We start from the raw sequence: 15,939 nt of genomic DNA on the forward strand, positions 1-15,939 counted from the left end.
TGGAATTAATCCAGCTTAGTCAGGGAAGGTCTCTTGGAGGCGATGTGTTTTTAATAAGACTTTGAAGATGAGCAGAGAGAGTGTTCATCGAATATGAAGTGGTAGGGAGTTCCAGGCCAGAAATAGAATGTGGGTGAGGAGTTGGTGATGAGATGGACAAGAGTGAGGTACAGTGAGTTGGCATTAGAGGAGTGAAGTGTGTGGGCTAGATTGTAGTAGGAAATCAGGGATTTAAGGTAGGAGAGGGCAAGGTGACTGAGTGCTTTAAAGCCAATGGTAAGGAGTTTCTGTTTGATGCGTAGGTGGATGGGCAATCACCGGAAGTTCTTGAGGAATGGGTAACATGGACTGAACATTTTTGTAGAAAAATGACCCGAGCAGCGGAATGAAGTATGAACTGAAGTGGGAAGAGATAGGAGGCAGAGAGGTCAGCAAGGAGACCAATGCAGTAATCGAGGCAGGATAGGATAAGTGTTTGGATTAACACAGTAGCACTTGGGATGGAAAGGAAAGGGCAGATTTTAGCAAGGTTGTGAAGGGTGAATGAACAGGATTTGATGAGAGAATGAATATGTGGGTTGAATGAGAGAGATGAATTGAGGATATTCCCAAGGTTACAGGCCTGTGAGTCAGGGAGAATGGTGGTAATGTCTACAGTGATGGGAAAGTCATGAGGAGGATGGGGTTTGGATGGGAAGATAGGAGTTCTATTTTAGACATGCTAAATTTAAGGTGTCGCTGGGACATCCAAGTAGAGATATCCTGAAGGCAGGAAGAAATTCAAGACTGCAGAGGAGAAAGATCAGGGCTCAAAAGGTAGGTTTGGGAATCATTTGCATAGATATGGTAGTTGATGTAATGGGAGCAAATGAGCTTTCCAGGGGAATGGGTGTATAGAGAGAATAAAAGGGGATCCAGAACTGAGCCTTGAGGAACTCCCATAGTTAGTGGGTGGGAAGCAGCGGAGGAGCCCACGAAAGAGACTGAGAATGAGCAGCCAGAGAGCTAGGAGGAGAAATAGAAGAGGACAGTGTCAGTGAAGCCAAAATTGGATAATGTTTCCAGGTGATGGGGATGATCCACAGTGTCACAGGCAGCTAAGATGTCAAGTAGGGTTATGTTTGTTTGGGTTTGAAGAGTCCTTTGCATTTGGCAAGAAGGAGATCACTGGTGACCTATGAGGGTAGTTTCAGTGGAGTGAATGGGTCAGAAGCCAGATTGGAGGGGATCAAGGAGAGAATTGGAGGAGAGGAAGTGGAAGCAGCCGGTATTTGGAGAGGAATGATGGGGGAAGATGGGGCAAAGGAGTTGAGGGTTTTTTAGAATAGGGGATTCAAGAGCATGTTTGAAAGCTGTGGGAAGAAGATGTAAGAGAGTCAACAGTTGACAACGATGATCAGGGAGGAAAGGAGGGAACGGGCAAGGGTTTTGATAAGGTGCGAAGGGGTGGAGTCAGGGGCACAGGTGGAGGGGAAGGATTTTGAGAGGTTGCAGGAGATCTCTTGTGATAATGTTAGGACCTGAGGGCAGGCAGGGTAGGCAAGGTTTTTTGTGGAGGAAGTTAAATACCTGAAACAACTGGCTAGGGCCATGAGAATGGGAGTCAATAAGGATGGAGAACCAGTGTTGCTGGGGGAGGAGAGGACAGAGTTAAAGCAGGCAATGATGACCTTCAGATGGATGAGATAGACCTGATATCTGGATTTCTGCCAGCAGCACTCTGAAGCTTGTGCACAAGAGCAAAGAAAGCAGACTGTGGAAATGATCCAGCACTGTGGATTAGTGATATGGGAGCCGTGAAGAGATGGTGAGAGAGCGAGTTGAGTTCAGTAGAGAGGGTGGTGTTGAAGCCGTCAGTTTGGTCACCGAGGGAAATCTAAATGGGCATAATGACTTGAGGAAATTGGATGGGGTCAAAAGACTGGAGGACTCTGTGGGGTAACAGGACAAATTTGTGGCGGGGATGTGTATGGGAGAGAAGGTCGGTGAGGAGGTTGTGGTCAGAGAGGGATTTCAGAGCTGGTGAGGGTAGAGATTGTTTCTCTCAAGTGCAGGCTCTTTCCACTGGGCCATTTTGCCGCCCCACATATCCTTGCCCACAGAGAAATTACAGTGTGATGGAGGGACGGACACAAAATAATTTACCAAAAGGAGGAAAAAGAGAATGGAAAGATGCATAAATGGTTTAAGGAAATGCTTTTATTTGTATTGATGTCTGTCTCCCCGTCTCTAGACTGTGAGCTCATTGTGGGCAGGGAATGTCACTGTTTATTGTTGTATTGCCCTTTCCCAAGCACTTAGTACAGTGCTCTGCACACAGTAAGTGCTTAATAGATACAATTGAATGAATGAATGAATGAATGAATGAATGCGGTTCAAAGGAGTTACTGGTGTTTGGCACTGCATTTGTACTGAGGGGGGAATTAAGAGGAGCTGACCTGAAAGGAAGAAAAATGAACTGAGGAAAGTCTGCTGGACAAGGAAGGATTTGAGAAGGGCATTGAAGATGAAGAGAGCTGTATCTGGAAGATTTGAAGATGGAGAGAGTTCCAGGAGTGGGGAAGGATGTGAGCAAGGAGTTAGAGGTGGGAGACTTAAGAACAGGACCTGGTGACACGGGGAGCCTAGAAGGAAAGATGAGCATTAGCTGTGCTTCAGTAGGACAAAACAGTGGATAGGTGAGTCAGAGAGAGCTGATGAAGGACCTTAAAGCTGATGGCACTGGGGTAGGTACAAGCTAATAATCGACACATCCCATATTCCACATAGACTTATAGTCTTACTGATGAGAAAACTGAGGCACAGAGAGGTTAAGTGACTTCCCCAGGGTTGCACAGCTGACAAGTGGCACAGACAGGATCCCAGGTCCTTCTGACTCCGAGGCCTGTGCTCTTTCCACTAGGTACACTGCCCTACTATGGAGATGAAGGTCAGATTCTGGTTAGAACATTTTGATTTCTCTAGGATGAACCTGAACTCCAGGAGTTGGACCCACTTCATCCTTCTGGGGGAAGGGAAATATGGGGTGAGTGGGGGTCAGGGGTCTTCCTGACCAGAATTGAAGCCAGGGCTAGTGTAGCTGCTCTTCTTTCCATCCCTCTCCCATCTGATCCATTTCTTCCCCAGCTCTCCAGGTGTCCTTGGTTCTGACTCACCCAGGTCTCAAACAGATCAGGACTGTAAGCTCGATGTCAGCAGGGAACGTGTCTGTCAACTCCCAAGCACTTAGTACAGTGCTCTGCACATTCTAAGAGCTCTATAAATACCATTGACTGATGGCGAGGAGTGTCTGCTTGATGCTTTTACGAGATGTTCTTCCCCTTGACGCTGTTTAGTGCCATTGTTCTTGTCTGTCCGTCTCCCCCGATTAGACTGTAAGCCCGTCAAATGGCAGGGACTGTCTCTATCTGTTGCCGACTTGTTCATCCCAAGCGCTTAGTACAGTGCTCTGCACATAGTAAGCGCTCAATAAATACTATTGAATGAATGCTTTGTGAAATGGACAACCACTGAAGGTTTTTGAAGAATGAGGAGACGTGAAGAATGACATTTTAGAAAAATGATCCAGACAACAAAATTGGATTGAAGAGGGGAGAGGCTGGAGGCAGAGAGGCAGTGAGAAGGCTAAGGCAATAGTCTAATCAGGATGTGATGAGCATCTGGAGTAGGTGGTGGCAATTTGGATGAAAAGGAAGGGGGGCAGATCTGGGAAATATGGAGGAAAAAATGACAATATACAAGGATTGACCAAATTTGGCAGTTGAAAGAGGGGACGTAGTCTAGGATAATGCAAAAAGGTAGCTTCAAGGCTGGAGAGGATGGTTACCCCAACTGTGATGGGAAAGTCAGTTGGGGAGAGGATTCAGGAAGGAATCAATTGGTCGTATTTATTGAGCACTTTCTATATGCAGAGCACTGTACTAAGTGCTTGGGAGAGTAAAATACAACAGAGTATTTAGCCCTGGAGTCCTGTGTGGGACAGGGCCTGTGAACGACTTGATTATCTTGTTTATAGCCCAGAGCTTAGTAGAGTGCTTGGCATATAGTAAGTGCTTAACACATATCACGATTATATTATTGTTGTCACTGTTATATCTAAGGGCCTCTACTAAAACCAGGACAATCAGTTGATATACATTATGATGGGTTCCAAGAAACAAAGTGACTGAATGAAAGGAGCTCAAACCTGGGAGTCAGGAGGCCTGGGTTCTAATCCCCGTTCTGTCGCTTGCCTGCTGTGTGATCTAAGATAAAGTCTGGTTAACTTTGCTGCGCCTCAGTTTCCTCATCTGAAAAATGGAGATTAAATACCTGTTCTCCCTCCCCCTTATTCTAGAGGACACAGATTCTGTCTGAACTAACTCTCTTCTAACCTACCACAGCATTTAATGCAGTTCTGGGCTCATAGAAAGTGCTTAAAAATGCTACAGTTATTACTGCTTTTCATTACTCATTTCTGCTACAATCTGTGACTTCTTCAAGTTCAGATCTCCAAATTCATGGCCTCCACACACTCACATAGTACACATTCGCACTTACCCTATCTTACTCAATAGTTAAGTGCTCAGTAAATAAATGGATTGATTGATTGATCCAAAAGTCCTCTGCTATTTTGTACTCTTACAGAGAGTGTAACACTGGAATTTACTTAGTTAATTTTAAAGGTAACAATTGGATACATCAGAACTAGAAACAATGCAAAGATAATCACTTCCCACTAATCTAGAACTTGCGCCCAGGTCCATTCATTCAATCATATTTATTAAGTGCTTACTGTGTGCGGAGCAGCGTACAAGAGCTTGGGAAAGTGCAGGACAACAATCAACAGTGACATTCCCTGCCCACAATGAGCTCACAGTCTAGAGGGCACCCCTAAAAACCCCCGATTCTACTTGGTTCTGAGCTGCTCTCCTGTGGCCACACTCCCACTTGAGTCCTTCTTTAGAAGCCCCAGCAGAACACACAACCTTCTCCTACGAACCAGCTTCATGCTTCCTGCTCTCTCAGAAGAAGCCGGCCTGGACTTCTTCCTGCCTCCATTCCCCGCTATCACCTACTGAAGAGTGACTCTAAAATTACTCTGGGGGCATCTAATCCACCTTGCCCTCCTGCTCCTCCTTGCCCAAACCCTCCCCTGTAATTTTCCATGCTCCGGCTGATCCTACCAATAAGCGTGGTAAAGTGGATAAAGCACAAACCTATGAGCCACAGCACCTGGGTCCTAATCCTGCCTCTGCCCCCTGCCTGCTGTGTGACCTTGGGCAAGTTACTTAACTTCCCTGGACTTCAGTTACCTCAACAGCAAAATAAGGATTCAATACCTGTTCTCCCTCCTATATCTGTGAGCCCCATGTGGAACAGGGACTGTAGCTGGCCTAATTAACTTGTATCTACCCCAGGGTTTAGAACAGTACTTGAGTACTTGTTACATAATAAGTATGTAACAGATACCATTAAAAATAAAATGACTGCTATCCCACGCAAATAGCTTCCCCTCTGGGAGGGAGACGGAGGTGCGGACCCTCTCTCTGCTCTAGAACCTCTGGGCTTTCCCCCACTTCTCTAAGTGTGTGTACGGTTGGCCTGGCTTGGACCATCTCGGGGTATCATAAATTAATACTAGTTATAATAATGATGATACTTTTTAAGCACTTTTTTAGTTTATTTGTTAAGCATTTACTGAGTACTATACACTGTACTAAGTGCTGGAGTAGATTCAAGCTAATCAGGTTGGACACAGTCCATGTCCCACATGGGGCTCACAGTCTTAGTCCCCATTTACAGATGAGGTAACTGAGGCACTGAGAAGTTAGGTGAGTTGTCCAAGGTCACACAGCAGACAAGTGGCAAAACTGAGATTAGAACCCAGGTCCTTCTGACTCCCAGGCCCATGTTCTCTCCACTAGGCCACTCTGCTTCTCACTAGGTCATGCTGCTTCTGTTCTAAATGCTGGACTAGGTACAAGTTAATTAGATCAGAGACAGTCCCTATCCTACATGGGGCTCACACCCTAAATAGGAGGGAGAACAGATATTTAATCCCCATTTTACAGTTCAGGAAACTGAGGCACAGAGAAATTGAGGGATTTGCCCAAGGTCAAACATTCGGCAGTCTGGATTAGAATCCAGGTCCTCTGACTTCTAGGCCTGTGCTCTTTCCACTAAGCCATGCTGCTTCTCACTTATTATGTACCGAGCACTGTTCTAAGCACTGGGGTAGATACAAGATAATCAGGTTGTGCTCAGTCCCTGTCCCACATGAGACTCAAATTCTAAGTAGAAGCAGCATGAGAAGTAGAAGCAGGAGAAACATCATAGCGTAATGGACAGACCATGGGCCTGGGAGTCAGAAGGTTGTGGGTTCTAATTCCGCCTCTGCCACTTGTCAGCTGTGTGACCTTGGGGAAGTCACTTCAACTTCTCTGCGTCTCAGTTACCTCATCTGTAAAATGGGGATCGAGTCTGTGAGCCCCATGTGGGACAGGCACTGTGTCCAACCCAATTTGCTTATATCCACCCCAGCACTTAGTACAGAGCCTGGCACATAGAAAGCTCTTAGTAATATACCTGTAATTAAGTAGGAGGGAAATTGGGAAGAATAGGAACCACCAGGACCTGAAGAACTTGTTGCTTCTTATGGGACCGTCTTTCCCATCAGCTTGTTGTGGGCAGATAATGTGTCTGTTTATTGTTGTACTGTACTCTCCTAAGCGCTTAGTACAGTGCTCTGCACATATTAAGTGCTCAATAAATACAATTAAATGAATGAATGGATGGGAGGCTCTCTGGAAGGGATCCTGTCTCCTAACTCTATCATATTCCCACAAGTGCTCAACACAGGGCTGTGCCCAAAGCAAGTGCTCAGTAAATGCCACTGATCGACTGACTGCTTGGGAAGAGAAACCCCATGCCACCTAACAGAGGGCAGACAGGCGCCACTAAGTGCTTCAATATTTCTGAAGTAACTGTCATTTTTGAATTATTTTCTTTCTTTCATGACATGAGACTCAATGTGCTAGTCAGTTCTGACCCAAGTCAGGTTTGGCCTGAGTAAAGCTAAATGCCCACACGGTCTTCTCACTGCCTGTGTTGGAATTCCTAAGGGAATTCCACAGAGAGGGGATAGGTTTCTTTATTTGGCTAGAACTGAAACAGCATGACGAGATGAGATCTTAAAGCCAGAATGACATGGACATGCTTTCAAAATCCCCAGTACATTTTTTCTTTATCCCTTAAGCTTCTGGAACAGGCTCCCTTCGCCCTTCTCATCACCCCTAGCATATGATCCACTTTCTCCAAACAGTTGAAGGCAGAGATTGCCTCCATTCACTCTACCGTACTCCCCCAGCACTTGGTACAGTGTTCGGCACCAAGTTAGCACTCAGGAAATACCCTTCATTGATTAAGCAATCAATCAATCAAAGGTATTTAAGAGCTTACTGTGTGCAGACCACTGGAGTAAGCACTTAGGAGAGTTGGTAGAAATGTTCTCTGGCCACAGTGAGCTTACAGTCTGGAAGTTTAATTAATGAATGAATTAATTAAGCTGATTAATTCAGCTTTTCCGCTGGATATGGACTGGGGAGGAGAGCTTCAGGAAAGCTTTGCCTCCAGCTGGCTGGAGTCACCTGGAGCTGCAGATGTCCTGGAACATCATCATAACAATAATAATAATAATTATGGTATTTCTTAAGCACTTACTATGTGCCAGGCACTGTACTAAGTGCTGGGACAGATACAAGATACTCAGATTGGACACAGTCCCTGTCCCACACAGGGCTCACAGTCTTTATCTCCATTTTACAGATGAGGTAACTGAGGTACAGAGAAGTGAAGTGACATGGGGATGCCGATGGCTTTTGTGATGTGTTTCATTCATTCAGTAGTATTTATTGAGCACTTATGTGTGCAGCGCACTATACTAAGCACTTGGGAACAGTGACATTCCCTGCCCACAACGAGATTACAGTCTAGAGGAGGAAAAACAGACATCAATACAAATAAATAAATTACAGATAGGTACACAAGTGCTGTGGGGCTGGAAGAGGGGAAGAACAAAGGAAGCAAAACAGGGTGAGACAGAAGAGAGTGGAGAAGTGGGGGGAGGTGCTTAATCTGGGAAGATCTCTTGAAAGAGATGTGTTTTCAATAAGGCTTTAAATAAGGGGAGAGTAATTGAAGGAGGGAGAGGTTAAGTGATAGTATTAACATGGTAGCAGTTTGGGTGGAGAGGAAAGGACAGATCGTAGTTATGTGGAGAAGGTGAGACCAACAGGACTTAGTGATGGGTTGAATATGTGGGTTGAATGAGAGAGCGGAGACAAGGATAACGCCAAGGTTACAGGACTGTGAAACAAGAAAGAAGGTGATGCTGACTACAGTGATGGGAAAGTCAGGGGAAAGACAGGGTTTGGGTGGGAAGATAAAGAGTTCTGTTTTGGATGTGTTAAATTTGAGGTGATGGGAGGGCTTCCAAGTAGAGATGTCTTGAAGGCAGGAGGAAATGTGAGATGAGAGAGAGAGAGAGAGAGAGAGAAAGAGAAGGATCAGGGCTGGAGATGTGCCAGACACTGTATTAAGCTAATAATAATAATGTTGGTATTTGTTAAGCGCTTACTATGTGCCGAGCACTGTTCTAAGCGCTGGGGTAGACATAGGGGAATCAGGTTGTCCCACGTGGGGCTCACAGTTTTCATCCCCATTTTACAGATGAGGGAACTGAGGCACAGAGAAGTTAAGTGACTTGCCCACAGTCACACAGCCGACAAGTGGCAGAGCTGGGATTCGAACACATGAGCCCTGACTCCAAAGCCCGTGCTCTTTGCACTGAGCCACGAAGCTCTGGAGTAGATGCAAGATAATCAGGTTAAGAAAGTCCCTGTCCTACAAAAAGCTCACAGTCTTGATCCCCATTTTACAGATGAGGTAACTGAGGCACAAAGAAGTTAAGTGACTTGCCCAAGAGCACCAGCAGTCAAGTGGCAGAGCTCAAATTAGAACCCAGGTTCTTCTGACTCCCAGACACAGGGCCATGTTCTATCCATTAGACCATGCTGCTCTCAGAGATTGGAGTGTAGGCTTAACCAAAGTGGCCTGCCAGGGGTCTCTGCCCATCAGACATTTCCAGACCAGTGCTTGACTGGCAGACCAAGCCACAAGAGACCTGGGGAACTTGAGAAGTCTTCCAGCCTCAGTTCTGGGGCAGGATCTGAGGGGCGGTCAAGGTCCCAGGACCCTCTCTCTCCCTCCTTATTCTGCCCAGAGGGCATTACCCCAAGTGCCCCATCCCCCACTGGGCTTCAAAAAAAGGCTCAAGGCATAATTTCCCTGGGGTTCTTTCTGCAGAAGGGAGATTGAGGCCAGAAGTGCAGTGCCCAGAGATACACAGCAGATTAAAGACACAGCCAGGACAGGACCCTTTAGAACGTAAACTCACTGTGGACAGGGAACAGGTCTACCAACTACATTATCCTGTACTCTCCTAAGTGCAAGATACAGTGCTCTACACACAGTAAATGCTCAACAAATTGGATCGATTGATTGACTATGCCTGGGACAGGAAACCGATTCTAACCATAGTTTATAAAGGGAGAGGACCACTGCCTGTCCATGCTCTGATTGGCCTGCCGACGGCATCTAGATTACTACTGGCCCAAAGGACTGGGAGAAGGGGGATGGGCTTGTGGCATGCACCCCCATCCCCAGTGTGCCTCCCTTCCACCTGCCACAGCCCTCTCTCCCGAAGAATGGGACTGTGGAAAAAACGGCCCTGGAGATGCTCTAGGACCAGGGTCAGCTTCAGGCAGTAAGTGAGGTAAGCGATTACCTCAGTGCAGCACAAGATAGGAGTGCATTATGCCTCTGAGTCTTCCAGGTTGGTCACCATTTGGGACATTCAAAGTGGTGCCCATACCCGATCCCCATATCAAGATAGCTGCCAATCAGAGTCAGTGCTGCCCTCTATGTCTGCATATGTGCAGCAGTCATCTCTATTTTTACCTAGTCCCTCTGCTCCCCCATGCTCAGGAACGGTGGAATCTTTCTAAAAGGTTTTTCTCTACATTTATCCCACTTCCCACCTTCTTTCTTGAGTCTGAGGGGCAGCAGGGAGTCACTTGATCGGGGGCCTAGACCTTCTCTTCCTCCAGTTTAGGTGGCCCATGAGAAGGGTTCAGAATTGTCTCTCCCTGCTCTGGAGAAGGCAGACCCTGAGATGCCACTCTGTGCCCCCCCAGGGCATGATCAGATGTGGAGTTCTGAGTTTAGACACCCCCCCGTGCTCTCTGCTCCACACCAGTACACAGCGGCCGATGAGAGGCAGAGGCAGATATACCAGTCAGAGCCAAGGACTGAGGGCTGGGTGTTGGCAGATTGGAAGGTGACAGCTGGCTGCAAGGGGACTTAGCCAGTCAGGCGGGGGGCACTCATGCCTGAGGAAGAGAAAGGGGCAATATGTGGGGGCTCAAGTGCACTCAGGGAAGGTGCCCAGATGGGCAAAGTTCATCTGTACCCACCTGGTTTGTTAAGTCATAAGGTGATCCCAGTTTATGCACCCCTGGGAGGGAAGATAGAGAGGAGCAGGCTACAGACTGCAGGAGGAGGTGCAAAGGAGAGTTGCAAGGGGCAGGACCCCAGCTGGGACCGTGGGAAGATGCAGGGAGCCGTGATCAGCAGGCTTTGGGGGAGGTGCAGAGGAAGAGAGTGGTGAAGGAGTGGGGGAAAAGGCAGACTAGTAGGAGCGATAACACCAGAGGAGGGAACTGCTGTTTCTGGAAGGCCTTGCAGCCTGAGAAGTAATGGATAGCAGTACTAATAGTATTTATTAGTAATAATAGTATGCATTATTATAACTAATAATAATAATAATAATGATATTTATTAAACTTTTACTATGTGCCAGGCACTGTACTAAGCTCAGAGGTGAATACAGGCAAATCAGGTTGGACACAGACACTGTCCCGCATAGGGCTCACAGTCTTAATCTCCATTTTACAGATGAGGTAACTGAGGCACAGAGAAGTGAAGTGACTTGCCCAAGGCCACACAGCAGACAAGCAGCAGAGCTGGGATTAGAACCCATATCCTTCTCACTTCCAGGTGCGTGCTTACTACATGCAGAATACTGTACTAAACACTGGGAAAGAATACATAGGTGGGAATTAGACACAGTCCCTGTCCCTGAGGGGCTCACCATCTAAAAATAAAAATGGGGAGACAGTACTTGCAGCAGACATATAGGGAGAGATGCATCAAAAGCACTAAGGCAATATAAAGATAATGACAAAGCTGAGAAGGGCACTGTAGCTGGAGAAGCAGAGTCGGTAGTCACAACCGCGGCCACAAAAAGCGCTCCAGCGGCAGCCGCTCAGTTCTTCCTAAGGTTCTGTGGGATGGCGTCACGTTGTGGCTGCTTCTGTCTGTCCCTCCAAGATGCTAGGTCAGTATGGAGCTTCCTCAGTGGTGTGGAGGAGAGTCAGTGCAGGTCGCAGGATGGCAGTATGGTGGTCCAGGAGAGAAGAATGTAGAGGGCCTTGAGATCCACAGTTTGGGGTGGTGGGTCACGGGAGGATTTGCACGGCCATCAGGTGGAGAGAGGAAAATCTGGTCAAAAGTGCTTCGGGAAGTGTGACGTTACAAATGCTGAGGTGATAAAGAAGTGCTAGAGTGGCCGTTGGGTGGGAAATAACCTGAGGAGAGGAGTGATTAATCAGGCAAGGTCTTCTGGGGGCGATGTAGGAGAGATGAGATTTCAGAAGGAGTTTGACGATGAGGAGAGCTGAGGTCTGCCAGATGGGAGATGGGAAGAAGTTATAAGCCGGGAGCAACAGGTCAGAGCTTGAAACAAAGAGGGAAAGAATTAGAAGGTTGAATAAGGACTAGGGTTGGGGGCAGCCCTCTGCCTGCTCACCTCTCTCCCTCTCATTCTCCCTCTCTTTCTCTCTCTCTCTCTCTCCCTGCCCAGAGGAGGTGAGCAGCAGCTCAGCAGGGCTGGAAGGGGAAGGGTAAAAAAGGGCCCAGGGAGGAAGCAGGTGAAGCTTGTCAGTCTCCCAAATTACAGTGGAGGCCCAGATAGGTACTCCTTGGGGCCTTATTTCAGAGCCCGGGGAGCAGGCTGGATTGTCAACATTCTCTGAGAACAACAGAGAACCAGGCCCAGAGGCCTGGGCAGGATGAAAGAGAGGGTCCACCCTGTTCAAACCCCATGAGTGATAATAGGTGTTCCACCTAGAGACAATTTTAAATGCTCACCCTGAGAATCTGGCATTCTCTGGACAACAATACCCCCACAACAAAATTCCCACTTGGGAAGCAGCCAGCCCAAGGAGGGATGAGGAGTGTCGTTCCTCACCACGGCCTACCCCTCTGTTCCAACTCCTCTGGCCTAGACATGAACTGTTCCCCGCCCCGCTCAACAACTCTCTGCTCTTCATAGTGGAGTGCCAATTATCCAAACTGCCCAGATAATGGGACAGACCTGTTGGATTTTGCTGCCTCGGTAGGCAAATTTAGGGATCCCTTCAAGAATAATAACACAAATTGTGGCATTTGTTACACTACACCAAGCACCGTGGTAGATGCAAGATAATCAAATCAGACATAGTCTCTGCCTCACACGGAGCTCTATGAGCGAAGGAGAGCAGGAATATTATCCCCATTTTACAGACAACAAAACTGTAGTACAGAGAAGTTAGCGACTTGCCCAAGGTCACATAGCAAGCAAGAAAAGCACTGTGGTTTAGTGGATAAAACACGGGCCTGGGAGTCAGCGGGTCCTGGGTTCTAATTCATTCATTCATTCAATCGTATTTATTGAGCGCTTACTGTGTGCATAGCACTGTCTAATCCCAGCTCTGCCATAGGTCTGCTATGTGACCTTGGGCAAATAACTTCTCTTTTCCTCAGTTACCTTATCTGTAAAATGGGGATTAAGACTGTGAGCCCCATGTGGGACCCGTACTGTTTCCAACCTGATTTGCTTGTATCTACCCCAGTGCTTAGTACAGTGCCTGGTACATAGTAGCACTTAACCATAAAAAAGGGCAGAGTTCAGATTAGAATTTAGATCTCCTGATTCCCAGGCCTGTGATTTTTCCACAAGACTATGCTGCTTCCTCAGTCTCACTTCAGCTGGGAACACCTCTTTTCTCTCTCTTCCATCAACTTAATAGTAATAGTTATTATGTTATCTGTTAAGCATTTTCTACATGCCACGCACTGTTCTAAGCATTGGGATACATATATGATAATCAGGTCGGACACAGTCCCTGTCACATATGGGGCTCACAATCTAAGGAAAAGGAAGAACAGATACTGAATCCCCATTTTGCAAATGAAGAAAGTGAGGCACAGTATAGTAGAGTGACTTATCCAAGATCAAACAGGGGGATTATTTTATCAGCCTCCGTGCTGACCTCCCCACCTCTTGTCTCTTCCCACTCCAGTCCATACTTCACTCTGCTGCCCAGATCATCTTTCTACAAAAGCATTCGGGACATGTCATCCTCCTCCTCAAAAATATCCAGTGGTTGTCTATCCACCTCCTCATCAAACAAAAACTTCTCACATTGGTTTTAAAGAACTCCATCACTTTGCCCCTTCCTACTTTAACTCGCTTCTCTCCTTCCACAACCCAGCTGGCATACTTCAATCCTCTAGTGCTAATCTTCTCACTGTGCCTCAGTCTCACCTAGCCCACATCCTGCATCTGGCCTGGTTCGCTCTCCCTCCTCAAATCCGACAGACAATGACTCTCCACCACTTCAAAGCCTTATTGAAGGCACATCTCCTCCAAGAGGCTTTCCCAGAGTAACCCCCACTTTTCTTTTTCTGCATCACTTGACTTGCTCCCTTGCACCCTGACAGCACAGCACGGTCCTGGGATTCAGAAGGTCATGGGTTGTAATCCCGCCTCTGCCACTTGCCTGCTGTGTGACCTTGAGCAAGTCACTTTACTTCTCTGTGCCTAAGTTACCTCATCTGTAAAATGAGGATTGAAACTGTGAGCCCCATGTGGGAAAGGGACTGTGTCCATCTCGATTTGCTTGTATCCACCCCAATGCTTAGTACAGTGCCTGTCACATGGTAAGCACTTTACACCATCATCATCATTATTATTATACCTTTAATGATATCTATTTGTATTGATGTCTGGCTCCCCTCCCTCTAGACTGTGAGCTTGTTGTGGGCAGGGGATGTGCCTGCTTATTATTGTATTGTACTTCCCCAAGTGCTTAGTATTCATTCATTCATTCAATCATTTTTATTGAGCATTTACAGTGTGCGGACTACTGTACTAAGCACTTGGACAGTACAATTCGGCAACAGAGACAATCCCTACCCAACAATGGGCTTGCAGTCTAGAAGGGGTAGACAGACAACAAAACAAAACAAGTAGACAGGCATCACTACCATCAAAATAAATAGAACCATAGACAAATGCGTATCATTAATAAAATAAAAAGAGCAATAAATATGTACAAATAAATAAATATGTAGCTGCTGTGGGGAGGGGAAGGGGGTAGAGCAGAGAAAGGGAGTTGGGACAATGGGGAAGGGAGGAGGAGTAAGCGCTCAATAAATTCCACTGAATGAATGAAGGAAAGTGGTGGATCAGGGATTAGAACCCAGGTCTAATTTAGCTTAAAGTTTAGCCGCCTTCTGCATACCTTCCTCTCATCATGGGTGCCAGACTTTGCTAAGTAATGTACTTTATGGACTACTTGCTTCTGTGTGTTTCTCGGTGGGCTCGGGGCTCAGGCATAGAGGTTAGGGAGTAGAAACCAGCAGAACCTTTAATTCTTCCCCTCTCCCCTTTTCATCTTCGAACTCTAGGAGGGTTGCTAGCTTTCCCCCTCATTGACTGGCGCTCCATCCCCGAACAGAGCCCATAGGCGGGCAGACCTTTTCCCGTTCTGACCCAGGGCTATGCCAACTGGCGTGTCCTCAGTGCTCCCTCAGCCAGCTAGGCCCTGGGAAAGATGAAGTCACTGAGGCAGCAGGTTGTCAGGATCAATAGCCCTGGTGTTGAATTTCTCTAGATCCCTTGGCTGGGTTTGGGCATCGCTGGGGTGTTGGGACCCCCTGCTTTCACAGAGGCTGCTGCAGACATATTCCCTGTTGATGGTGGTTCCCAGCTGCTGTGCTCTTAATCAATGCCTAATTTAGCTGCCCAGGGAGACTGCAGGGGCCTGCGGGATCCCTGCTGGCCGGGCACTGAGAGGACAAGGTTGGCTGGACCGAGGGCCTGAAGCTGTTAGTGCCTTGACTTCTCTCCCCATTATGGACTCACACTTCTTCTCTCCTCTCTGGCCCCTCCTTCCTAAATGTGGGGGTCCTTCAAGGCTGAGTCCTGGATCCCCTCCTATTGTCACTTCACGCTCATTCCCTTGGGGAGTTACCACCGCTACAAAGATGACTCCCTATTCTACCTCAGTCGGTTGGACCTCCCCTGTCAGTCAGTTAATCGTATTTATTGAGCATTTTCTGTGTGCAGAGCACTGTACTAAGCGCTTGGGAGAGTACAATGCAACAATAAATGGATATATTCCCTGCCCATAATGAGCTTACAGTCTAGAGGGGGAGACAGACATTAATAGAAATAAATAAATTCCAGATATGTACAGAAGTGCTGTGGGGCTAGGAAGGGGGGAATGAATAAAAGGAGCAAGTTAGGGTGGTGCAGAAGGGAGTGGGAGAAGAGGAAAGAAGGGCTTAGTCAGGGAAGGCTTTTGGAGGAGATGAGTCTTCAATAAGGTTTTGAATCCAGGAGCAGTAATTATCAGACATGAGGAGGGATGGCACTCCAGGGCAGAGGCAGGACATGGGTGAGAGCTGAGCGGTGAGGTTCAGTGGCCAGTACTTAGTACAGTGCCTAGTACACATAGTAAGCACTTAACAAATACAATAATAGTAATAATTATTATTATTATGGGATCGAGG

The sequence above is a fragment of the Ornithorhynchus anatinus genome, chromosome 5 (assembly GCF_004115215.2).
Source record: "Ornithorhynchus anatinus isolate Pmale09 chromosome 5, mOrnAna1.pri.v4, whole genome shotgun sequence".
Classification (NCBI taxonomy): domain Eukaryota; kingdom Metazoa; phylum Chordata; class Mammalia; order Monotremata; family Ornithorhynchidae; genus Ornithorhynchus; species Ornithorhynchus anatinus.